Raw genomic sequence first — 26985 nt, forward strand, 5'->3', positions numbered from 1 at the left:
GTTCAATACAGAGTAAGAGCTAGGTACATCTTAACTACCATAATTCCATAAACTGTTGCGAGAGAAATATTACTATAAAGGAAAGAAACACATCGTCATTAACTAGTGTAATTTTTTTTTTCAAGTTTAAATTCCCAGCTGAGGCTGCTGACCCAGGGAAACACACTTTGAGAACCACTGCTTTAAGTTAATGAGAAAAAAATAACCCAAAGTGAGAAGAACGCTAATGAAGGATGGAAGTGTATCTGGTCTAGAGAGCTTCCCTTGGGGGTGGTTTTGGAGGGATTCGAGAAGGGTGTTGCTACAAGACACCATGTGGTGAGTGGAAATGATGGCTTCCATTAGGTACAGAGCTCTGACGGAATGCTGCCCTATGACTTGGCCGGTTGACTTTGATCACTTGGCCAGTCATTGCTAGGCAGTACATCTTCTACTTACATACCCACGTTGTCTTCCCAGGATAATCCAGCATCATGCTTGGAAGAAATCACCAGAAATCGGAAACTCACACCTGGGAAAAGCAGCTTTGCAAATATCCTGTGCCTGGGGAAGTTTCCAGGACAACTGAGACCATCTGGGAAGCTCCTTGACTTTGCCGTCACCCTGAAGTGCGCAGGGAATGGAGAAAAACAAAATCAACATGAATATTCGTGATTTAACAGACCATCATACTGTTACTATTACTTTATATTCAACTTCTCTACATAATATGAGCATGTTCCCATTTTCTTGACAATTTTTAAAATTTGTATCATAACAGCCCATTGTATGGATATGCCATCATTGTTAGCCAACCCCTTTTGTTGGGTGTTTTTACCTCTTTAAGCTTCTCTCTTATAAATAACTCTGTGTTTATTTTTTATTCATGCTTTATCTTTTATTCCCTTCGTGAACATTATCAAAAATTCTCTAATTTGGAAGTCTGTGCCTTAAGAACAAAAGGCTTAGAACCACAGCTCCAGAGTTTGCAAATTATATTAGAAACTCTAGAGTCATTACCATGGGTTTTCTAATGCCTCTCGTCCAACAAAAGTAAAAAGCATCAGACTTCCTTTGTTGAAAAAGCCATACGATTGCCTATCACATGATACGTTAAACCTTTTGTCTCAAAGGTGTCATGGTATCAAGAGTAACCTACAAAATAATTTGTCTTTTTCCACAGTAAATTTTGGTTATGAAGAAAATGATGTGTTGCAGACTGATTATTCTGGTGCCTGACACACAAAACGATAAGCCAATATTTTGAATCAATAAATGAATGGTTGTCAAAATATCTACTTATTAATATGAGCAGAAGTCACTCTTAATATGGGTGAAATCTCATCGTAATAGAAGAGAAGTAACAAAAAAATTCATCTCTTTTGGTAACATGCACATTGCTGGGATTTATTTGGTTTTCATATTTTTACTGTTGTCAGGTTAAATATGAACTAATAATGTACAGTTAGTCCCTTGAGGAGAAGACAAAACATCTGAAAATAAGCACACTTAGCCATCACATTGAGGCCACTGATAATAAAACTGTCAGCTCCAACTCTTTCTCCAGGGTGGTACGTGGACTGTTAAATCATAGGTGATTTCTAACAAAAGAATCCCCTCTCATTAAACAATGTTACAAAGGGGGCCATCACTTTTCATTGGTGGGTTTCAACCCTGGCTGCGTGCTTGGGAAGCTTTAAAAAGGGGGATCTCGCTAGAGTTACCTGGGGAGCTTTCACAACTTACCATGCAGAGGTCTCATCCCAGAATAGACTCTCCAAAAACGGGACCCAGGCATTGGGACTTCATACAAGGTCTTCCACTGATTCTGATGTACCACCACAGTTGAGAAGCGTTGCTTCAGAAGACGTGGACAACCATTATAACACGACTTCAGGCACCCTATGACTTCAAAAGGACAATTACCTCAGAAAGACCTCCAGCTAGCCCTGTGCTATGTTGACAAATTCACTGAGGCATTGATTAGCTCTGTCAGCACCAGACGTAGCACATCTCTCCAGAGGCCATAAATAAATCTGGTCAAGTTGCAAACCTGTGGAATAATATGGGAAAGAGTAATGAAATGCCACACTGGAATAAATGATGGGCAATCCTGGCACCAACACATCACTGGGATATACTGGAAATACGGTACCTGTTATTTTGGATTTCCAACATCCTTTTTACAGTAACCGCTAAAATGGAAACAGATGCACTTGCATTCAAATTGATAGCATCCTTAAAGTGGCAAGAAAATCCCTTCCCGGCTCATTTGGACCCATTATCTCTGAGGATTTCTGTGATATAAATTGCACCTCATCCTCCGAAAGCCACCATCTCTGAAGCCTACTAACTCCTTCCACTGAGAGTCAAGCAAACTGGCAGTCATAGCAATCTACTCAAATTTCATAACTGAATAATGAAGGGATGGAATTTTGATCTTAGAGTGACTGACATGTTATCTAAATTACCTTATTACTATGTGTATAAATATGCCTGCCTTGCATTGTTATTGCATTGTTATTGGCTAAATATCAATATATATGGCCAGTAACAATGCAAAGCAAGCAGTGAACAGAAAGAAATCCGGCTATGCCAGGCTAGATTCTTGTACAGGATCTTTTGATTAAATAGATACTTGACTCTAAACAAGTCCTCAGTCTATTTTGGTCTCGTTTTTCTCAACAGTAAGCCATAAATAAGAGTAGGTAATTTCTATGGTGCCTCCAAATTTCAAAAAAAACAAAAAAAACAAAAAACTTCTGTGACAGTTCATCACTTTCCTAAAAATGACCTTTTCTGAAGTATGGTTAACTGGTAGATTTAGAAATCCAAGGATGCACAGCCATGAATCCAATGACCACAACTGCGGTTGTTCCTTGGGAATGATGTAATGGTGTAAATGCAGGGACCATGAGCAGGACCTAAGCCACAGAATTGTGATTTTGCAGATTATTCCAGAACACAGACATTATAATGTGAGCTCCAGCCCTCTGGAGAACGTTTTTCTTCAAAAATGCCTCTGTTTATACTTATTCAGGAACTGACCAACATGGAAATTTCATTCAGGCCATAAATTAGGTCCTTCTGGAAACTTTATTAATGTTTCAAAGCATGAATACTAGAAAAGTCTATTGACTAATTAAATGGCAGAAGATATATTACATCAATCTACTCATGCAGATTTCCAGGGTGACCAAGACCCACTTTCAAACATAACCAATGGATAAAGGAGAGAAGGCATTTCCTCCTCGAAAATTAGGCTTCCATCTCTTTACAGGACTGAAGCTGGGCACTGTCATATGAATACAGATCCGTTGTGGTCCACCCAGAAAGAGTGACTCCTAAGGTCTTAAGGCCTTATAATGTTTTAAAGAAAGATGCACCCAAAGCTTTGAAGGAAATATTCCAGCTCTGACTGCTAAGCCTTCAAACAACAGAGTTCATAATGGGAACAATGATAGACTTTTAGTGATAGAAACATTAGCAGACTCTGTAACAATATTATAAATCATTTCTAAATAACAATATTGATAAGATGAGCCTTTCAAAATCACCCAGGACACCTCTTTAACAGCTAATTAAAACTAGGGAGTAGAGGCAGCTCTTTTATCATTCACAACATTGTAGCTCTGATCATCCCACAGTGAATGATTTTACTTCAGTAATAACCCTGATCCGACATTCAGTTAGCAATTACCACAACAGACTTTATCTACTGGTAACAACTGGTTCGGAAGATATTGCCCTGCATGCATTAATTTCATCATGCTAATAAAGTTCCCTGTTATAAAATGCAAAAACATATTAACCTGTCTAATGCAATAGAAGACACATATATATCTTTCTTGCAAAATGATGATACACCAGCATTTCATTTCTATTTCAAAACTCAAGTGGGTAAAGTATATTAGACGAACAGAAAGTAACAAGCTATAATCTGCAGTGAACACAATAACATGACTAAGTGCCAACAAATTTTCCTGTGAGTAATTGCACTTACTGTAATTTATACACATTCTATTACCTTGGTGTTTGCATAACAATGCAAAACTGCTCATTTCCCAACACAGAACACTGTCATACAAGAAGCATATGCATCTTGTCTTTTCCACAGAATTCCGGGAGGCCACCGATGACTCCGGTTAACTCCCTTGGAATACCTAGCAAGCATGGACGGATGGAGACATTTAATAAAGATGTAGATATGACTAATGATGACAAGCTAGTATCCCCAGGGGACGATCCCTGGCATAGAGCAAGCAGTCCATAAAGATGTGTTGAATGAAGAGGAGGAACTCTATTGACTTGCTCAAGAGCAATGGATAGATACCTGTTTTCCCTTCCACCCTCCCCGTTTCCCCCTGAGGTTGCCCAAATACCATCTCCATTCCTACGTGAGAAATCCAAAGCAGGGATGCCTCAGTTTCCCCTTACTAGTACCCATAATCCCACTTTCAAGAGCTTCCTTTCCTAATATTTACAATGTGACATGTTACCATGGCCTGAAGACCACTCAGCCTTTGACCTGCTCTATTTCTTCCTCTCCAACCCTAGCTTCCCCATGGGTTTGTTCTTCTTTCAGAATTTTAAATGTGAAAGATGTTACAAGTGTTAAAATCCCAGGGGGGAAAAAATGAATCATGTGATTAAAACCAATATATGTGACATTTTGTTCTCCTGACTCCAAGGACTCATCCACAATGGTCAACTCTTTATTAAAGCCATGGCTTGACTTCCTACAGGAAATGGTTTTGCCTCTGCTGTTGCCAAACTTGGGAAGCCCGATCATCATACTGGAGTGAGGAAGGAAGGAAGGAAGGGAGGGAGGGAGGGAGGGAGGGAAGGAAGGAAGGGAGGGAGGGAGGGAGGGAGGGAGGAAGGAAGGAAGGAAGGAAGAAAGAAAGAAAGAAAGAAAGAGGGAGGGAGGGAGAAAGAAAGAAAGAAAGAAAAAGAAAGAAAGAAAGAAAGAAAGAAAGAAAGAAAGAAAGAAAGAAAGAGAAAGAAAGAAAGAAAGAAAGAAAGAAAGAAAGAAAGAAAGAGTCTGTGACTCCATTAAGCCTGAAACAAAGTAAATACATCCCGCCTTCCCCAGTTGAAGCGGAGTGTTCACACACGCCACCAAAGAGGCAGCCAAACTCATCTGCACACAAAGGGCCTGGGCCCTGCCTTGTCTGAGCTACGGCTTGTTCCCGGTCAACAACGGGAGGTGGTTTATCCACACGGTCAGTGCAGGCAGGAGTGCTCAGCTCTCTCTGGAGAAATGCGGCATTCCCACACACAACACGGCACTGGCTGGAGGCCTCGCGAATAGGCGGAGGAATGTGGACGATTTATAGACTGAAAACGTGCATGCAGACAGCAGCCCTGAGTTCACTCAGGAAACACGTGTGCTGTAGCCACACGGTGGGAGGCCTAGGTGGGACCCCCAGAGCACGGCAGAAACTCTACAGGGGACCTGGTGTGGCACCGCAAAGCTGGGGAGCAGCACTCTGGAGCCGTTCGTGGTCTTACAAAGATGGTGCAAACACAGGCGCTTTGAAGACCACGAGGTCAGGGGCGCCTGGGTGGCACAGCGGTTAAGCGTCTGTCTTCGGCTCAGGGCGTGATCCCGGCGTTCTGGGATCGAGCCCCACATCAGGCTCCTCCGCTGGAAGCCTGCTTCTTCCTCTCCCACTCCTCCTGCTTGTGTTCCCTCTCTCACTGGCTGTCTCTATCACTGTCAAATAAATAAATAAATAATCTTTAAAAAAAAAAAAAATGAAGACCACGAGGTCAGGACAGAAGGAGGCCAGTGGGAAAGCTGACCCCCTGCAGAATCCTTTCTAGGTGCCGAACTATACCCAACATAAGCCAGAGGTGGGCTTCCCCTTCAGCCCCAAGAGGCAGCTGTGCCCGGGAGACAGAACCTGCCAGAGAGATCTGTGGCTCTGAAGAGGAGCACACTAATCTGATGACTGCTTTCTTGTTCAGTCCAAAATGCTAGCTAGCTAAGACCCCTCTTTAAAATCTACAGTGATCCTGTTTTAAAACTTGTATTCAGCCAAAACGTTACCATTTTATTAAAGTGTATCTTCTCTGTTAGAATTGCACGGTCACCTTCACAAAGCAACAAGTAGGCTAAAAGGCAGAAGAAAAGGTGGAGTGGAGGAGCTCAGCAGACAATGCACCAACTGTACTTTGCAATTCAGGACAAAAGACTTTATTGACTGGGCCCCACACACAGTTAGCCTGCGTACTGGGCTTTCAGAGTACTTTCAGAGTACTTTCATTCTGGAATCCATTTTCAGAGTTTATGGCCTCCAAGGTTTTATGGTCTTTCCCAAAAGCTTTCTTCGCCTATTAATACGCATTATGGTTCTTCTCTGAATGGTGGTTCTTGTGAAAGCCAAGCAATGCTTATGTAATACACATGCAGCTTGAATGGGAACCTTCCAGCAGATTTGGGTAAGACTCTGGTCCTGTGTTTTTAGAATATGTGTGTGTGTGAGAGAGAGAGAGAGACGGGGAAAGAGAGAGAGAGAGAGAGAGAGGATTCACGAGCAGATTCTAACAGTTCTACCCGTCCACTCCACTTAGTCTTAAGAAAGACAGGAAAGAAAAAGATAAATAACTCAAACTGTAATTTTCATTTCAAATAGGGTCGTCTATTGCTTGCTTTGTGATTTCTGAATAGACTAGTGGTCTGAAATTATAGCCCATTAACTTGCCTGGATTTCATCTTACAGCGATACAAAAAACAAAAAAAACAAAAAAAACAAAAAAAAACAAACTCTCGGGCCAACTGTCTATAATTAAAAGGGCCAGCCATTTTCTTTCCCACTATTTCTCAAGCCTATTTCTCCAAGTCACCCTCCCACAACTCACCGACCAACATCACAAAGGAATTCTGAGACCCCAAGTATGCAAAGGCTGTCACTCTGACTTGACTGTTCAGAGAATGCTTGTCAATTAGTGTAACCTCTGGGTCTCAGGGAGGAAGAGTGATCACATTCCACAGATTCTCCTGGTCCTTCCCAGAAGAGCGTGAGAGTTTGTCTCTTAATGGGGTTTTGTCATTTACATTTGGCCATGTGGGGACTCGTAGGCACAAGGGTTACTATCACATTCCAGAATCTGCCTATTTCCAACATCCCTACCACTATATGCTCAGATGGCCACTCTATAAATGACACTAACTCTAAGCAGTAACACCTTCTCAGGAGGGCAGGTGGGACTTGAGGTAAGCACAAATGCCTTATCAACCAAGAACTGTTTTCACTGCTTGGCTGTGTTTTCTGAGTCATCTCAGTGAGGTTCTCAAAATCATATGCCTCTCAAGGACCATCAAGTTCTATAATAGACATACATATACATATATGTATATATATCAGTAAAGTCAGAATAACATTTCCTTCCTGCCTCTTCTATATAAAGGACTTGGGAATATGTATTTTCTGTGGAAGCCTTTTCTTAACAATAACAGGAGGGGGGCGGTACTAATCATGGCAAATATTCTTCAAGTTCTTATAATGAAGCAGGCACTTTACAAAGAATTCTTCCATATGTGCAATCTCATTTAATCTTTTTTTTAAAGATTTTATTTATTTATTTGTCAGAGACAGAGAGAGCACAAGCAGGGGGAGCAGGAGGCAGAGGGACAAGCAGACTCCCCGCTGAGCTGGGAGCCTGACACGGGACTCCATCCCAGGACCCTGGGATCATGACCTGAGCCGAAGGCAGCCACTCAACCAACTGAGCCACCCAGGCACCCTCATCTAATCTTTAAAACACCTCCATACGGTAGGTACTATTATTATTACCACCGTATCACAGAAGAGTAAACGGGGGCCTATGCCCATGTCATAGAGGGAGTCAGAGATTCAAACTCATATTCTTCTGCTTCTAGCACCCAGGCTCTTACCTGCTATGGGCCAGGGCAGAGAAGGAGAACTCCTGGCATTAGCTCTGACTCCAAAGAAAACAATCATAACATAAATACGTATATCATACGTACGTATCTGCATACCACAATTACGTACATACAGCATAAGTATGCTATGTATTCAGACTGCATAAATATTTTTAACTCCAAAAGTTTTTCCACCTCTCTAGTGGAATATACACGGAATTTGTGAATTAAAACTTCATGGGGCACACCACTATTGGCAAATCACACAATACTCAACACTTACATCAACTCAGCCTGCCTCCTATGATCAAGACAGAAGCTGTTTATGCGTTCTTACTTCAGCAATTAAAGACAGGGGTGTTTTCTAAAGTGAAGGTTGTTTTGACTTTGATGTGTATATTGCACACTGTCTGACCATAAAGGCCAGAGCTGGAGATGAATAACAGAATACTTTGTCCTTCACTGCTGGCGTGATGGCTGGACCTCCCTGGCTGTAAATTTCCCAATATTTGATGGCCCCGGTGTCAGCAGCAAAATGATGCATAATCAACACACCAGTACATTATGGGCCATGTCTTGATTTGGTGCCGAGTCAGGGAAGGAAACAGTCTACTTTTCAATGAGTTTTCTGAAATAATACACAGGCAATGTGTGGGGGAGAGATCGGAAGAGGGGAATCGAAGCTTGCTTTTCATCCCCCCCGTCTCCGAACCTCCCTTTGAAACCGACAGTCTGGAGGGACGCGAACCCCGATACCACCATAGTTGGGTTGGTATCGGGACAAGCAGGGTGCACAGGCTTTCACCTGGCCAGGAAAAAGGAAACAGCTTCTTTGGAACAGGAGGGAAAAAAGGTATTTGATGAAAGCCAGAGAAACAAGTCGCCTCAATCCTGTGATGAAGAAGAGACAAAGGGAGTGGGCTTGTGAAATAATGCGCGGAGCTAAAAATAATGTTTCCATGAAGGTTTTAATTGTTTCATTTTATCCAGAATAATTCTTGCAAAGTCTAAGATGTGGCTTTAGAGCTGAAAGAGAAAAACGCTCTTTGAAGGCCCGCCTCTGTGAAAGAGTAGTACAGTGACACCGAGGAAAATGGAAGCTGTGGAAAGAGAATGATGTGCAGGGATTCACATACAGCTGCACCTGTGACGGCTATCCCCCCTGCCTGCATCCAGAGCACAGGTTTCTGAGGCTAGCAAGGACCTCAGAAGTCGTCGCCCAGTCCAACCCTGATGTTTCATAGGTGACAGGCTTCAAATTGTTCAGTGACTTGCCCAAGGTCATGCCTGGAGTTGTATCCTTTTTGTTGTCTGAATAACAAATGGCCAATGGATGAGAACAAATGAGATCATGTAGCAATTTACCCAAAGACTTCCCATAAAGAAAATGATGATTCCCAAATACACACATCACATCTCCTAAAGCAAGAATTATTGTTTTTTAACTCAGACGTTCTGCCAGGTAGCCTTGCTTCACTCAGTGTCAGTTCTGGGTTGCCCACTCAGGTATTCCTTCCAGAGAGGATAGTGAAAAAAGTCCAGGAATTTTTCTCGGGGAGCAGAAACAAAGCCAAACCTTTGGACTTTGACCTCTTTCATTTTGATCTCATATCAAGCCTACAAGTTCAGAAGCACTTACATGTCGGTCAACTGTATCCTTAATGGCCAACCCCAATGAATAGAGCATGCAGCAGAGAAATGGCATATTTCCCAGCTTCTTCGTGTTCTCATATCTCAGCCCAGGAGCTCAACATGACCATACACTTTTCTGGAAAAATCAGAAATGAAAATCCCCGATTTGTTTGCCTTTTCCCCAGTTCATGATCCCAGAACCTGGGCCACGTCTTAAAGTTCCAGATGATATCCACCCAGGCCTGGAGACTTGTTCCAGTTCACAGGATGGTCTACCCAAGGGCACTCTCTATCTGGAAGGTCCGTTGGAAGATGGGATAGATTCCAAACATGACAGCGGCTACACATGGTCCTTTTAATATCAGACTCTGACTCAGAAAACATTAAGGTGGACACACAAAATGGTAAAAAGACTCCGTCTCACGCCCAAGCTTCCCTGTACCCCCACTTCCATGATCATAACTTGTCCATAAAACAATGAGAGTTCAGGAGAGTAATCTTTCTCCCCAAGGCCAAGCTCACTCTGACCTGGTATCCAGGACCAGTCCACGATTATTGATTATTGTAGGTTGATCTTAATCACTATCTTCACCAGGGTTATATTCACTCACACTTCCCAAAACTGAAGCCTGGAGTTACCAGCCAACATTCAAACTTCTCTCCAGCCTGCTCCCCTTCTTAGCTCCTATAGAATCCTACCGGCACTAAAGACTCTCATTTAGGAGTACTGTGGCTCCTGAGTCAAAACGTTTTTATTTTCCCCCGTGCTTCTTAATCTTCATTGCATGCAAATAACAGGGTGTAGAAAGAACATCAAAAAAAAAAAAAAAAAAAAAAAACAAAACCAGTGATATTCGTGAAGAGAAATCCTAGGCATGTGTATGGACACAGAGGAGTCATCTGGGCCTGACTTCCCTTCATAGGTGGGTGTGTGCACTGTCTCACGTGGGTGTAAGCAGCAGGCTTGGATCTCTGTTAGCTCCAGCAGCTGGAATATATCTCTCTCCAAAGAGCAGGCTCCTGAATTTCTCAGCTTCAACAACAGGAAGACCCTCAAAGGAGTGGGCCAGAGCCCGCCCCTGATTCTCTGATTCTTGTAGGCATGAGTGATAAAAATGAAAAAAAAAAAAAAAAAGGAAAATACTGTTTTGCTGCTAACGTAGTTTGAGTCATCCGTCCTATATGGGGGCCCAATTCGGTGTTCAGCACTGGTCAGACCCTATGGACACCTAAGAAAGAATGAGGCCCAGCACTGCCCTCACAGATCTGACAACGCAAAGAGGAGGATTTAGGCACATGCACAGACAACTAGATACAAATTCATAAACAGCCAAATTCATAAACAAATGGCAAGGATACAACAAAACGACTTCTCTTTTTCATTTTAGATAAATATCCCGAAAGAATATTATCTCTTTCAAAACACTCTGTAGCGGGGGCCACATGTTCCCATCACATTTCTGTTGCTCACAGGTTTTGAAAGCTCTTTGTCGTTGTTTTTTTTTTTTAAAGATTTTATTTATTTATTCGACAGAGATAGAGACAGCCAGCGAGAGAGGGAACACAAGCAGGGGGAGTGGGAGAGGAAGAAGCAGGCTCATAGCGGAGGAGCCTGACGTGGGGCTCGATCCCATAATGCCGGGATCACGCCCTGAGCCAAAGGCAGACGCTTAACCGCTGTGCCACCCAGGCGCCCCTGTCGTTGTTTTTGAACAGGTGCATAACAAAGTGGGAAAGTGGGAGCACAGACGAGAGGAATACTTGTCCCTAACGTTGTCTAGAATTGCACGTTTGCAGTGATAATAAAAAACAGACTGCATCTTTGTCGGTTCTATTATTTTTAAATTTTCTATAAACAAATCCCTTCTCACCGCCCACACCTGGGTGAATTCCCTCCATAAGCTGTGCTCCCACCCTGGTCTCTGTTCACCACTGCTTCTGAAGGCCCATTCACTCCAATCGCTCAGCGCTGTCCAATCTCTCCTTCGCAGTGGCTACCGTCCGTTCACTCATTTATGGAACATAAGAAGTAGGAAGATCAGTAGGAGAAGAAAGGGAAGAATGAAGCGGGGTAAACGGAAGGGGGAATGAACCATGAGAGACTATGGACTCTGGGAAACAAACTGAGGGCTTCAGAGGGGAGGGGGGTGGGGGCTTGGGATAGGCCGGTGATGGGTATTAAGGAGGGCACGTATTGCATGGTGCACTGGGTGTTATACGCAAGTAATGAATCATGGAACATTGCATCAAAAACTAGGGATGTACTGTATGGTGACTAACATAATATAATAAAAAAAATATTATTAAAAAAATAAATAAATGGAGTATTTAAATTTAAAAAAAAAGAGGGTGGGGGAGGAAACCGGGTGATACTACCATAGGGTGGAGAGTGAATATGGTTTCACACGGATGCTGTGGTTGTCCTATACTGCCCCAGAAAGCAGTTTCACCCGAGGAGTCACTGAAATGTTTTGGGCAAATGCAGCATTACCGGAATTTGTGTACAATTTCCTTAGTCTGAGCAGCCAGTGAACCACCAAGCCCAAAGCCTCAGGGGTGCAAGGCAACAAAAGTTAGGTTCTCACTCACGCTCTATGTTTCACATGGCGTGTCAGAAGGATCCTGCTCCCTGCAGTATCTCATGGGCCTAGGCTGACACAAGCCCCATCTTAACCTGTGTTTCCGCTACCATTGGTGGCGGCAAGAATGGAATCTTCCAAAGCTTTCTCCTGGAAGTGACACAAGTTGCTTCTGTTCCCATGTCACTGTCCACAGCAAATCACAGGGAACGCCTAATTTCCCAGGGGAAAGAGGTGTATAATGCCGCTGTGTTCCTGGAGGGAGGAAGGTCAGGATATTGGTGGAAGGACGTATGTCCACCATACCTCCCCTGTGTGACCGTTCTTCAACGAGGAAAAGACTCATTTGGCCTTATAAACCTTGGAAAGATAGTGTTCAGAAAACCGTCCTCACTATTATCTGCTTACTCTCCCTGTGTTGGATTTCTTTATTTTGCAGAGCTGCGACACAGTGGAAGATGTCATCATAACACCAGTAACTCACTTGTGGAGTTTAGGGCAGATTTGTGACAGGTGTCAGTTGACTGCCAGGGAATGGAGCATGGCATGAAATCAGAGGGAAGAAAGCCGACATGCCAGGCGAACTCATCTGTGCCAGGCATGGCACCAGACACTGTATTCTTGGGATCTCATTTACGCATCCCAACAACCCTGCAAGGTCCATATCATTATCCTCATTTAACAATGGAAAAAACTGGACACTTAGCTTAAAGTATACTGTACCAACCAATATCATGGGGAATAGGTGGTAGACTCAATGTTCAAGTTCAGGTCTACCTAATGCCAGAACCCTCAGAGTGAGCCACGGGAAGTTCAACCCATACAAATCCCCTTATTACTTGATCTGTACCCATTTTATAGCCTTTCCAATTAGGCCATCCATTTTTAAAATAAGAATGTGCCAAGCTACTTAAAAACAGGAATTTAGCTTCATTCATCTTTGCACAATCTGCAATGACTAGCATATACTTCTACACATGGTAGGTGCTCAAGAAAATCCTGGTTGTTAAACACCCATTGCAAGTCAAGGGTATTCCCCAAAGCAACACCCTCTTTCCTTTCTCCTGCCCAGCCCATGAAAGGAGACTGACGAGAAGAAAGGTTTCCTTAGTGAGTCTCAAAAAAGGCAAAGTTGTCAACATTTTCTCTTATCAAGAATGTTCTCTAAGCGAAGAAATAGAGAGCCGCTTCCACAATGCAGACCTGAATGGGAAGAGAATGGTCAGCAGGGCTCCAGGAGCTACCCGTGTTCCCACTCCGAACAAGCTCTTAACAAGAACACGCCTGCCAGGGAAACAGAGAGAAACTCATTTTGCGAGGAGACAACACACGGCTGCACAGTTCCACATTCCACGTAATCCCAGAGATAAATTCACCAGTTGTCCTAAACACATCACTCTACTGGGGATTTTTTTTCCTATTTCTAGCCAGTGTCTGCTGTTTGATATATCACAAATAAGTCACATCTCTCCCCCCACCCCCCACCTCTCTGTCTCTCTCTCTCCCTCTCCCTCTCTCTCTCACACACACACACATACACACACAAATACACAAACAAGCTCCTATCTTTAAAAGGTTACACATATTCTGAGTCTCCTTTCAAATCCCTACACAGGACATGGGAGGTCACAACGCAGACTGTTTCTTCACAATGGCGCTATGATTTTCTCCCGTGATGAAGGATGGCTCCTGTCACAGCGCCTTCCCAGAATCCTTCCTAAGCCTTTTTTTTTAAAGCACATGAGCTCTGCTTTTAATTGGGCATTTCATTAGAGAAGAATGAGGCATAAAGGAAAACAAAATGGTCTGTAGTCATTTGTTTTGTGGAGATCATTCTAGTCATCAACATCTGAACCCCGCTGAAGTACAGTTTCAATTTCCCTTCTCAACCATGGGTAAAGCAATGTTGACAACACATATTTCTCTCTGTCAAAACATTTCACTTACTCGGCAATCTGTAGACAGTTTGAGAGTCATATCACCAGCAAGCAGTGCCATAGCGTTCTTCCCATTATTTTACAATCGTAATGACACGTGCTTCGTGAGAGGGGCACAATGCAGGCCAGTATCCAAATTGAAAAGAAAAATGCTAACAGAGTCAGTGAGCAGAGAGGGCACTGTAAATAACGGGCCTCGTTACTGAGCCACAGAGAAAGAGGAGGCCGTCTGCATCCCACTTCCTCTGCAAGGCTCGGCCCCATTGCCCTTGGAGTGGAGTCTCCTGGGGGGTTCACTCGGGGAATTCTGGGAGCTCTGCGCTCAGGTGAAGAAGTGGGCTCAGGCTCACAGTTGAGAAATGGATTTCATACCAGTGGACCTAATTAAATTGTTCTTTTTGGCTGAGGGTGGGGAGAGGAAAAGCCAAGTGATCACTGATTAAAGAATTGTATTCAAGTACCAGTGGAAGACTGTCCTGGTGTATGTTCCTGACATAGGAAAGGCAAACAGCAAGGACTGAACTAGAATCTACTGACAAAATTGCTTATGGCTGCCCAAGAAAGATTTTTTTTTATTAAAGCTTAAGGTTTTTTGTTTTTTTTTTTTAAGATTTTATTTATTTGACAGAAAGAGAAAGAGAGAGAGAGAGCATGAGCAGGGGGGAGGAGCAAGGGGAGAGGTAGAAGCGGATTCCCCCACTGAGCAGGGAGCCTGATGTGGGGCTTGATGCCAGGACCCTGGGATCATGACCTGAGCCAAAGGCAGATGCTTAACTGACTGAGCCACCCAGAAGCCCCCCACCCCAAGAAAGATCTTAACTATAGCATAGTCTCCTCAAAAAGGTTCATTTCCGTGCGAAGTATTTAAGAGAGAATGTTCAAGGAAATGGAAGTGTGCTGCCCAGATAATGGCCTTGAGCTATAAGACAGAGACAGCTCAGCACCTCAAGGCCACGGCACTGGCAAAAAACAAATATCGAAGCAAAGCTGAACGCTTATTGCCAAGGCCAAAGAACATTTATCCGTCACGAGGGTCAGATTCACGGGTATTATTGTGAAAGCCCACGGGAGAAATACCCACCAAAAAAAGGCAAATAGAGTTAATAAAGTGTCCTCCAAGCAACCCACAAGCTTACCAATGGGTGGCCACATCGGTCCCCGGGTACTCAAGGGAGAAGGCCGTTTACCAATTACTGCTGATCGGCTGGTTTAGTCAAGCTGCTCAGATCTCCCACCATTCACCTCCAGCCTACCTTGCAATATACTTTGCAGGGTTTTGCTAAACTTATTTTCATCCGTTTATAAAAGGTCAACGAGGCTGTGTGTTGACTTGACAGCAGCAAGTGCTTTTGCTATAATCCCTGATCATATTAGTCTGGCTGGGTTTCGCGGGAAGTGTGCCGTTTGTCTTTCTTATAAAAATCCCTTGATTTGTCAAGTTGGTACCAGCTGTTATCACTTTAATAGAGATCACTGTATAATTTCAAAATATCTTACTCCCTCTAAAATTATCCTGATGCTCAAAACTGTCTGGAGCTCTGAAATGTGCTTCTTGCTTCTGTCTCTTATCTGGATGGGTTAATTAACTTCACCATCGTGCTGGTAGGCTGTGTTTCAGGCCAGGCATCCAGCCCTACCACAGCAGCTGCCTTCCACCATGTTCCTACAGACACAAACAGGTATGGCCAGGGGGATAACGTTGTGGTGTTTAGGGGGTTATTTGTTTGTTTCTGTTGTTTGTTTGTTTTTCCTCTCATGAACAGGAATGACTGGCTGGTAACTGGTACAGTAGAAAGTGGCAGCTACTCAAAGTTCACTCAGGCCATTTGACGGCAAAGGGAAGATCATTTACAGGGAGGACACTAAAAAGGGAAATGACAACGGTTCTATTAAAAATATTTCCTAGAAGCCTGGGTGGTTCAGTTGGTTACGCGTCTGACTCTTGATTTCGGCTCAGGTCGTGATCGGGCTCTATGCTGAGTGTGGAGCCTGCTTAAGATTCTCTCTCTCCTTCTCCCTCTGCCCCTCCCTGCTTGTGTTCTCTCTCTCTCTCTAAAAAAAAAAAAAAAAAAAAAAAGAACAAAGAAAATTCGTAGAAGAATGTATAAAGAACCTCTTTCCTCACAGTTCCCAAAATGTACATATCTGCCTCTGTGACAACCCTAAGAAATCTCTGAATCCTTAATTCCTAATATGCAAGTCGTCCTGGTGGATAGCCACCTTTAATATTGTCCAAGTTATCCAGTCAGAGCTACTTGGCCCTGAGATAGCACCAAGGTCACAGTGACTATGGCCACCACCTTCACCTCCTTTGCTTCCCAGAGCAAGTGATCCAAGTTCTAGGTCGACAAAATCAGCCTGATATTAAAAAGAGCCAAATTCTCCAGAGAGAGTCCCACCTACACCAGTGGAGTGGCCCAGATGTTCCAGAGAGACAGATGTGACTGTCACAGGGAAATAAATAACAAGGGATTTTTACCTGTGCAAAGCCATTGGGTGCATCTCTAAGGGGTTGAGGTCCCTCTCTTTTCTGTGTGTTCTAGGCCTTTGTCTAGAACAAAGCAAACTGTCTCTAGAATGAGTGCTCTATTATCCTCTCGTTTATTTTGACTCTATATAAAACGGTTAAATAAAACTATGAGAGAAAAAGTACAAGTAGCAGTGACAACAGATGGAGAAAGGGATGGGTCCAGGAGAACAGTAAATAGGTCTGGAGTTTGAAAGTACAAATGGCTTATTGTAAAGGTTCAAATTACTTGATCTCAAATGAGGACCTCTGCATATTCCAATGAACTTACTAAAAATCAAATTTTTGTTTTAGAGACATAAAATGGCAGATATGTAAATAGGCTTGTGTTAGGCCATGCCAGGATCCCAGTTTAAGGATCACAGGCTGACCATTATGGAGCATTTCAAACTCATCTCAGCCTGACTCACTCTTCTTCTTTCAGCTTACTTGGGTAACATCCAATGACATCTGTGTTTGTTTTCCTCTTGGAATATTTTATAGTCAGCTCCCAGTGATTGGGCAATAGCTAGCATTTCTCCACCATATTGATTCACCAAGTTGATAACCATTGGCTGTTGAGTTCAAGAATGCAGAGGATACCTGTCATTTGAGCAGTATCCCTAATGCCTGGACATCCATATACCAGTGCATATTAGGGACCAACAGATCAACAGATGACTAAGAACAAATATTTTCCAAATGGGGGCAAAAAATCACTAATCAGTCCTGCTTTTTCTCCCTGCGCAACAGGGAGAACTGCCCCACTAACTGGGAGGGACCTGGGTCAAGCACCCTACGCATCAAAGGCATACTTCACAGGGTAGTGACTAACAGACCCAGTAAGATCCTCGCTCCTAGAATGTCTGAATGTGAGACACCAAGAAGGAGGGGTATAAGAGACCCACAGACAAGAAGCCAAAGCAATGAGACAACGGAAGCTACCAGTAAAGAGAGGCCATGGGGTAGGGGGTATTAGGAGAGAGACATGGTAGTCAACAGCCTCAGAAGGAGAGAGTCACAGTGAACACAACAGAGGGGCAGGGACACACTCCGGCAAAGAGAGTGGACTCGTGTTTTTGTTGTACCCGGACACTGTCCCGTTTCTCTTTGAGGTCTTCTTGAGAGACTACTGAGGTGGTTTTCCCTTCTTCATATTCCTTAGATCCTAACGGCCTCAGGGACGTACCCCCTTCAGTGTAGTAACAACATAACCGTTGCTTACAGTATTCGGGAACTTTTTGGGGATGACTTCAAAACCTGAACAAGATTCTCCTGAATGTCCATAAAATGACAGAAAATCGTTCATCTCTGCGAAAAAAGGTTTTTGAAAACTGGAAAAGAGTGAAAGAGTAATTCAGAGTCAAATCTTTGAAAGAAGGTAGAGGATCTAACTGGAGAATCTTTAAAAAAAAAATCAGATATGATCCTAAAAACATGATTCTGCGAAGGACCACATGGTAAATATTTTAGGCTTAGGGCCATATGGTCTCTGTCAAAACCGCTCACCTCTGCCATTGTAGCATGAAAGCGGCCATAGACAGTACGTAAATGAATAAACATCACTGTGTTCCAACCAAACATTATTTATGAATAGCAGGATGTGAATTTCATGTAATTTTCATGTGTCACAATATATTATCTTTCTTTTGATTTTTTTTTTTGTAACCATTTAAAAATGTAAAAACCATTCTTCGCTCTGGAGCCATACCAAGCAGGCGGTTAGGCTGGATTTGACGCAGGCCATATTTTGCTGAACCGTGTTCTAAAGAAAGGAAAGTGTCAATGCACGTACCTGCGTGTGTGTATGTATGTGTGTGTGCACGCACACATGCAAATGTGTTAACCTGGCTCTGAAGACAGTTCCAAAAGGGTTCCTAGACCTTTAGCAGGAGTGATCTCATTGAAAAAAGTGATTGTTTCCCAAGGTGATTATAGTGAGGGGCAAAATTATCACAATACATAATCTCCTTGGGGCTTATGCATTTTAGAGACTACGCCTTATGCATTTTAGTTTCCTTCACTTGCCTTACAAATAGTCCACATTCAATTTATTTTTTGTCAATTGAATGCGTTTTAATGAGTTTGTTAAAAGCCATCTCATTACAAGATAGCCATCCCTTGAATACTAACTAACGATTCAAAGACTCTTGAGCAACTTAGATCAATATACCTGTAACGGAGTATTAAAATATTATCTGTCATTAACATTTGGTTTATTCGTTAGTAATTCCAATCTGGAAAGCTGTAACCTGTCTTTAAAAATGTCTTTTAAAAATAACTGAAAAACTAAAGCCACTCTTTTCTATACCTGGTTACCATGTTATCAAAATTCTATTTGGCAATAAAAATAGACTATTCAAACTTCAAGCCTCCAGTCATATTAGGTTAGCCCGAGACTTATGATGGAGTCAAAAGTTAAGTTGGTTTTTGACTCAATAACACTCTTCCTAGAGATTTTTAGTGTGACCCTCACTTAAAATCAGAACTGCAGATAGCAATACAAACTATATACAGAATCTCAGTGTTTCAGACTGATAGTTCCAACACTTGTAACACAAAAAAAGAGGAAAGTTCTATGTGTGCATTGTATTTTAAATTTCAAGAGTCTTTACCATTATGCTCAATTTGGGCAGAGCACATCTTAGAACATTTTCTATAAACATTTTTGGGAAAAAAGCCGAACTCATCAAACTGTTGTCAACACCTCACACGTTTTCCCTTCTTCCTCTGTCCCTCCCTCCTCTAACCTTCCTACTCCCCATATACACAATACATATTTTCTCCCTAGGACGGCCAACCTGTTAGGATGTTTTCTCAAAAAAATGTCTTTCTGATCCAATCTTCCTTCACTAAAGCCCAATTTAGAGAGCCCAGACCCCAGGAATAACCAAGATTATTCTGACGCCATAAACAGAAACAAGAGCAAAGACCCCAGCAAACAGTCCCTACTGCAGGAGAGGACCCCTCCCAGCTGAGCTCCTACTCCGAGACACTCCGCCGAGCATGCCCACAGACCCTCCTCACTGAGTGACACATAGCACGCAGGGCAGTCTGACGTGAGGGAGGACCACCCTTAGCTAGTCAACCCAGTGTCCAGTTTCAGACCAAACTGCCAACCAAAAGGAATGCGGTGGTCGGTGTCTCACAAAGCTGTGCGACTACTGTCCTGCCTCCCCCATGTCACTCAGGAACCTCATGCAACACCCTAGCACGGAACATCACAGGTAGACCTGAACAACCGCTCAACCAGCTTTGGCACATCAGAGAGGGCGAGGTCACCATTTATGGTGACTGAATCCTGCTGTGCAAGGCGGGGTGGCAGCCATGGGCCACAGCGTGGGCCTCTGAACAGGGCAGCCGGCCTGCAGCTCTGCACTCCCAGTCCGGTCTCCATAACAAGAGCTACAGTCAAGTCTTCAAAAGACATCAGACCATGTCAATCCCCTTGTCTATATTCCCCAGTGGTTTTCCATTATGAATGGGATGAAAATCCAAGTTTGTCAGCAGGGTCAGCTGGACTCTTGTCTATGCCGTGGTGGGCTCATCCTTGGGCCTACAACATTGGGCTCCCCTGCCTTCCTGCTTTGGGTTGGTTTGGCCAGTGCAAGGCATCCATGGGAACTCTGGGACATGCAGGTGAATGCAGGGATGGTTTTCCTCCAGCTTCCTCCCTGCTGGTTCACAGTCAGGAGCTGCTCCCTCCCCTTACCCACCTCCCTTCACCAGCCCTGGCATACTGCATTAATCCTTGCTTTTCCTAAACCGTGCCCACATCAAAACCCTCTCCAAAGAACCCAATTTTTAGTGTGCCTTTGGTTTCCTGCTCTGTATGCCCTAAATGATCTGACCTCTGCCTTCTTCTCCAGCTTCATACTATTAAACTCACTCTCACTCACTTCCTCCCAAGCCACTTGGGATTTCTCCCTGGTTCTTTTTTTTTTTTTCTTTTTTTTAAGATTTTATTTATTTATTTGACAGAGATAGAGACAGCCAGTGAGAGAGGGAACACAAGCAGGGGGAGTGGGAGAGGAAGAAGCAGGCTCATAGCGGAAGAGCCTGATGTGGGGCTCGATCCCATAACGCCGGGATCACGCCCTGAGCCGAAGGCAGACGCTTAACCGCTGTGCCACCCAGGCGCCCCCTCTCCCCGGTTCTTAAATGTTCTAAGCCTGTCCCTATCTCTGGACCTTTGTCTTTGCCTCAACTGTCCCCTCCACCCTACCCCACTCCCAGCCATTTACATGGTTGGCTCCCCCCCACCTTTCAGGGGGCAAACATTCCCTCCTTACACCTTCCATACCACCCAATTTCTAGAACATAATGATGGCTTTTTTTTAAGCACACAGAACTACCTAAAATAAATACATACATACATACATACATACATACATACATACATACATAAAATGTCCTTGCTTATTTCTTTGCTTAGTTTCTGTCTCTTCTTGCTCTCTAGGACAGCAAGGATCTTCTTGTCTCTTGTTCACTCCTTTAAACTCTGAACCCAGAACCACTCTTAATACATAGAAATGATGATGCACAATCATCTTCTGTTGAATTAATAAGTAGCATCTAATATGTTCAATCTATCATGGGAGAAGGAGAATGCAAGTACAGAGGGGCCAAGCTGAAAAAAATCATTAAACCCACCCTGGAAACTTTCCAGTAGTCTTTCAAGAGTCGCAGATTATTAAATTATCAATGATTTTTTTCAGTCAATAAGTACTTCAATCAATAAATGCCAGTCACTGGGAAAACAATAGTCAGCAAGATAGATCTGACCCTTCATGGGGCTTACAGACATTTGATAAGAGAGATAATTGGACAAGGAATCAGGGATTTAACAACTCCCCTCATGAAGTATAGAGTAATTTGGGGCACACAGAGAGGGTCATGGAGACTTAAAATGCAGAGACTCCTAACTGAACTGACCCAGAAGACCAGACACTGTTAGCGGGTAGAGTAACAGAGGAAACCAAGGTTTTGTGAACAAATCCATTACCATATACAGTCAGACAGGTTATCAAGAACATCTCTACCTGCTCACATAACAACCAGTCCTCACCTGGGCCTCCCACATCTGGGAGCATCATGTGTGTTGGTGAGTAGCCTCCTTTCTACGCCATCAAACTCTGGTTCATATGTGTGATCTCCAACTCTCTCGTCCGTGCTTTAGAACGAGACTCACGTTTTCTCTCTCTCTTGGCACATGTGATAACACCCAGCAGAAGAAAGGAGGCAAAACCACCTCCCTTATCCACCTCCACCCAAAGGAATGTTTGAGAACAACCAAAGGTCCATTAAACAGAGCCAATAATACACACAGCCTTCGTATCTTCTCTAGGAATAATGAGTTGAGTCTGATTATATAATTCTTTTAAAGAATAGAAATATTACAATGCTGTATTTTAATATTCAATACTTAAAAACAAGAAATCCAGGGTCCATTTTTTTGTTGTTGTTTCTGGATCTATTTTTTTGCAAGATTTTAAGTAATCTCTACGCCCAACGTGGAGCTCGAAGTCACCACCCCAAGATCAAGAGTCTCAGGCTCCACCAACTAAGCCAGCCAGCCACCCCTCCAGGATCTACTTCTTAAGTCCAAAAGAAAGTATTCTTAGCTCTTTTTCTCTTCATAAGGAATCTGCATGACCTTCCGGTCAGGGCAACAAGAGGCAAGATAACCAAGGTGGTGAAAGCTTGGTGGGTCTTCAAATACCAAGGCGAGAACCTGCCGGTCAGGCCACCTCGACCACCAAAGCTCATCTGTGACATCACAAGACCACAGTAAGGTGAAAACCACCCAGGTATCCACGCTGACTGTCCAGCGACAGAAATGAAATCAGAATTGTCACTCACGTGGCCTCCAGCTTTCGCCCACTTTCCGCCATTTACACTTCAGTGAAGCCACTGAAGACCAGTCAGGTTAAATGGCTTGCCAAGGTTGCACAGCGTGGGAGGGGTGGGAGGGGAAACAGAGTGACAGGTTAACCCCGTGACTCTTTTGAAAAAACAGCTCGGTTATTTGGTCCCTGGAAAGCTCCGTGGAGTTGGGAAAACATGTCTCTTCCCTCACGGCTTTCGTTCTAGACTCTGCAGCCTCACAACTGAGGTAAATTGGCTTAACAGAGCTTCTTCGGGCATGGTTGTCACCTTGTCTGAATGGCATGAGGTGATTCTCAGAAAAGGAAAACAAATGAGGAGTTTCTGGCTCAGTGCTGAGGAAAGTTGAAAGCCATTCAACCCTCCGCTCCTCAGCATTGCCAGTGTATCCTGTTAGCGGTGATTGCTTCAGCAAGCACTGTTGAACTGCATTAAGTCGGGATCAATCTGTCGCACAGCTCGGAGCCTACAGATGCATGTTTCAGTGCATTTCAGAAATGACTGACTAAATCGATCTTTTTTTTTTTCCTCTACAAAGTACAGGGGAGTCGGTCTTTCCCTGAGATGCACCCACAACTTGAACCAAAAACAGATCTCCCCCTACCCTGCTTTTACACAGACCACCTCCTGCATGTCACCCCATATCATCCCTTTATTTCAGCAAAAGTCCCCATAACAACAGCGGAAAGGGAAATCTACCTTCCACCCAGGCTGCAGCTTGGACAAGGTCCCCTACCCCCTGCCAACCCTCACCTCAGTCCTTGCTGTTGTAGCCAAAGGGCACTTGAGGCCATGACTGGAGGAAGGTGGGGTTAAGGTGGGCGGCAGGACGGAAGTAATGTTTGCTGAGTGTAGCCTGGAGCATGTTAACGGGATCAGAGGCAGAGCACTCACCGCCTTGAGCCTGCGTTCCAGCAAAGGGGGGAGAACGAGGCCAGCTGTGGGGGAGGGGGTTGGTGGGGAGCTGGGTCAGTCTGACCCGCGTCGTGCTCAGATCTACGGATCTACGTTACGTGGGGTTACCCAAGGCAGCCAGACGTGCACCTAAAGCACTACCCCTACCGTGTGTGGAGGGTTCACCGTTACTTGGCCAGACTGAGTATCGAAAGCAACCCAAGGGACGCTGCCTTGGCCTGCCAGGAATCAGCCAGCAACAGCTTCCCTTGTGCAATGGAACAAGCCCTACGGCACAGGGGACAAGCCAAAACAACTGATTCTTCATTTGCTCCCCACGCAAACCTCATCTACACGCTCACTCTTCCTCACCTCTTGGAGGAAATCTCTGGAAGATCCCTCAGCTTTTTCAGTTTGATTGAGGCACATGAAGAGTTTCTTTTGGGAAATAAATGTCTACTCAAACATAAAAATCAACACTCCAAACTCCTACCTAATTTAGAGTCCTCTTCCATCTCCACCGTGTTACTGTGTTCGGCCTAGAAATAAATAGAAGGTGGGGGAGGCCCACTGGCCTGACCCTCGCGCTCCCAGCTTAACGCTCCCAGGCCTCCCTGCTCGGCCCAGAGTCCAGCAGTGGGCCCAAGGGAGGAAGGCACTAGGGGAAGGACACAGTCTGAGTATGGCCATTTTCTCTGTGATCCAACACTTGGCAATGTTAACCCAGCTCTTTGTCTCACGAGGCCGTTGGAGGGTAACGTGGAGAACCCCCTCCTGGTGACCTCTAACCGAGGCCCCGGATGTGGGTGATGCTACCTCTGGGGTCAGGTCCCTTCTGACCCTCTCAGCTCCTGGGCCCCCAGCAGATCCCCTCCTCCCCCCGTGCAGACTCTCCTGTGTCGTCACATCGCATGGGCTCCCTGTCCACATCCTGGTCAGCTCCCCTCCATCACCACCATTATAGACCCTCATACACCCCAGGGAAAACTCATGCCTTCTCCGGCTACTGAAGGGGATGAGATGGCTCCCAGCATAGCCCTGTGTGTGCCATGCTGCCAGGCACACGGCTCTAGCCACTCCTCAGATATTATCAGATGTCCATCCCTTGTGCCACTACAAACTCCACAGGGGAGCTGGAAATCCGCAGGAGGACTTCTTGAAGCCCCGCTCAGGAGGAGAAGAGGGTGGCGTGGGAGGAGGGAAGAGAAGGCCACTGCATCCCACAGCCTTTTCCTAAGTCATTCCTCCTTTCGGCCCGTCTCCCAGGTACCCTCCAGGTAATGTTCCTGCCAGTCCTGCACGGGAGACTGCGGCACTCACTCTGAAATGTGGGTTTTCTGTTGCTTTCTTCTCAGCCTTTAGGACCTTGGCAAAAACCAGAGAAAAGAATCCCATTTTGACAACTGATGACATCATCGCGGTACTGCCCTGATGGCAAATGCATCCCTCACTTGAGTCCAGCTAGAGGTGAAAAATAGAAATCTGACTTACATAACCAACCCCTTCGACGTACACGCAAAAATTCTTGCCTTTGAAAAAGTTCCAGGCCCTACTATTTCAGACCTCACCATTACAGACGTCACAGTATAGTACTGAGTGCCTAATGGAATCTATGGGTCTTTTCCCCGTTTTCTCACCTTTAATTACTAAGGACCACAGCTGTGAACGGGGCAGAGAACTCCCATTAGGCTGTGGCGAGTTCCATGTCACCCTGCCTTGCCTTCTACTTCTATTCTCTGTCTCTGGCTGGTTGGCTGTCTATCTGTCTCTCTCTCACATGCACACAGGCTGCTCGAGCAGATTATCATGAACTTGGTAGCGTCAAACAACACACATGTATTCTCTTACAGTTTTGGAGGTCGGAAGCCCAGTATCAGTTTCATGGGGTCAAAATCAGAGGGTCAGCAAGGCCACACTCCTCCCAGGGGCCCCCTGGGAGAATCTGCTTCGGGCCTTTTCTAGCTCCTGTTCTAGCTGTGTTTCATGGCGTAGGACCCCTTCTTCTGGCTTCAGGACCAGAATACCATTTTGCTTCAAGTCATCACATTAGCCTCTGCCTCTCCAGTCCAATCTTCCTCTGATGCCCTTCAGGTGAACACCTGTGATTCCATTTAGGTCCCACGTGGGTAAGCCAGGCAATCTCCCCATCTCAGGATCCTTAGCATAATGACATCTTCAAGGTCCCTTTTGCCCACAGAAGGGCTACAAGGATGCAAGGACATTCTGTCAAGATTAGGACCTGGATGTCTGTGGGGGACATGATTCAGCCTTCTACACGGAACTGTAGAGTTCAGGGAAAGAGAGTGTCCTTCACCCGGCATGTGCCTCAAAGCCAAGTGAGAAAGACCTCCACAGAATCAGGTACATGAAGACCCTATGTTGTGTCACCCCACAACCAAGCCCAAACCACATCCTTTCACTCATTCAGCTGTAAAGGTTGGAGAGCTACACACTCCCTCTTGCAGCTACTTCTCCAGCTAGAGACGGCAGGTGGCAGAGCCCTAGCCGATGAGACCGAACTGAAAATCTCACAGTCCCAGCCTCCATCAAACTTCTCACCCCGAAAATAGAAAGAGAGAGCAGAAACTACAGCAGCCACCTCCAAGGGCAAGTTCAGGAGACTGGCAGAGGTGTTGGCCCTGACATTGTGAGGTGACTAAACTAGTTCCGACCCCCGGTGACACCAGCCGGGGAGACCACCGGCTGTGGAGCCAGGCTGACAGGGACAGATCCCAGCCCCGCTTCTCGATGGCTGAGTGACCCAGGGGAAGATCACTCCCTGTGCCTCATCTTTCTCTCCTATCATCACCAAGAGGCAACAAGATAATGCAAACAAAGGCCTGCCCAGCATAAGCCCTCAACACATATGACCCACAGTATTCTCTCTAGCCCCACCTGATGCAAAGTTTGTGCCAAATCCTTATTAGGAAGGGAATTCACAATAAATATAATGAATATAGCAAATTCCATCAAAACACACAGTGTAGAAACTATAAGTCCTACGACGGATTCACAGACAAAAGGAACCAGAGTGCAGGGGATCACAGAGGTCCTGCCACCAGCCGCTGAAATGGGGGAAGACCAAGGATTTCTACCTACAGCACAGCAACCATGCTGTTCTGCTGCCCACCCACTGACCCACGCTGAGCGCAGCACCCAGACCTCCATGTGCCATCCAGACCATAGTCAGGGTCCCTGAAAACTCTTTATTTTGCCCCAACCACAAATAGCACACTCACAGGAATGAAATGAGAGAGTTCCCAGGAAGAAAGACCAGAGCTTAACCTTCTTTATTCCTTTAAATTTTAATTAATTAATTTGTTAATTTATTTGAGAGAGAGAGAGAGAGCACGAGCAGGGGAGAAGGGCGGGGGGGGGGGAGAAGCAGACTCCCCAATGAGCAGAGAGCCCGATGCGGGACTTGATCCCAGGACCCTGAGAACATGACCTGAGCCAAAGACAGGCGCTTCACCTACTGAGCAACCCAGGTGCCCCTAACTTTCTTTAAAAACACAGGCAAGATGACAGTTTTCTTTAAACGCAGGCAAGATGACTGCCTTAAGCATTAAGGGTCCTTAGAAGGAGCATGTCATTCCCACGCATGGAAACAGGGGCGCAAGGATTCAGGGACACGATTTTCAGGGCAGAATGGGCTTCAAAGGTAGATAAGTGAACAATCTA

The 26985-nt window shown here is 44.7% G+C and overlaps 1 long non-coding RNA gene across 1 annotated transcript in view; it reads right to left on the minus strand.

Annotated features, from left to right (window-relative positions):
- The window catches only part of LOC113261624 (uncharacterized), a 341122-nt gene that overhangs the window by 141348 nt on the left and 172789 nt on the right, over window positions 1-26985 (minus strand). The window contains exons 15-16 of the long non-coding RNA XR_008957555.1: window positions 1726-2032; window positions 443-603 (exon numbers count right to left, since the gene is read on the minus strand). This is a non-coding gene — a long non-coding RNA (uncharacterized LOC113261624). The remainder of the gene's footprint in view (window positions 1-442; window positions 604-1725; window positions 2033-26985) is intronic.

The sequence above is a fragment of the Ursus arctos genome, unplaced genomic scaffold (assembly GCF_023065955.2).
Source record: "Ursus arctos isolate Adak ecotype North America unplaced genomic scaffold, UrsArc2.0 scaffold_5, whole genome shotgun sequence".
Lineage (NCBI taxonomy): Eukaryota > Metazoa > Chordata > Mammalia > Carnivora > Ursidae > Ursus > Ursus arctos.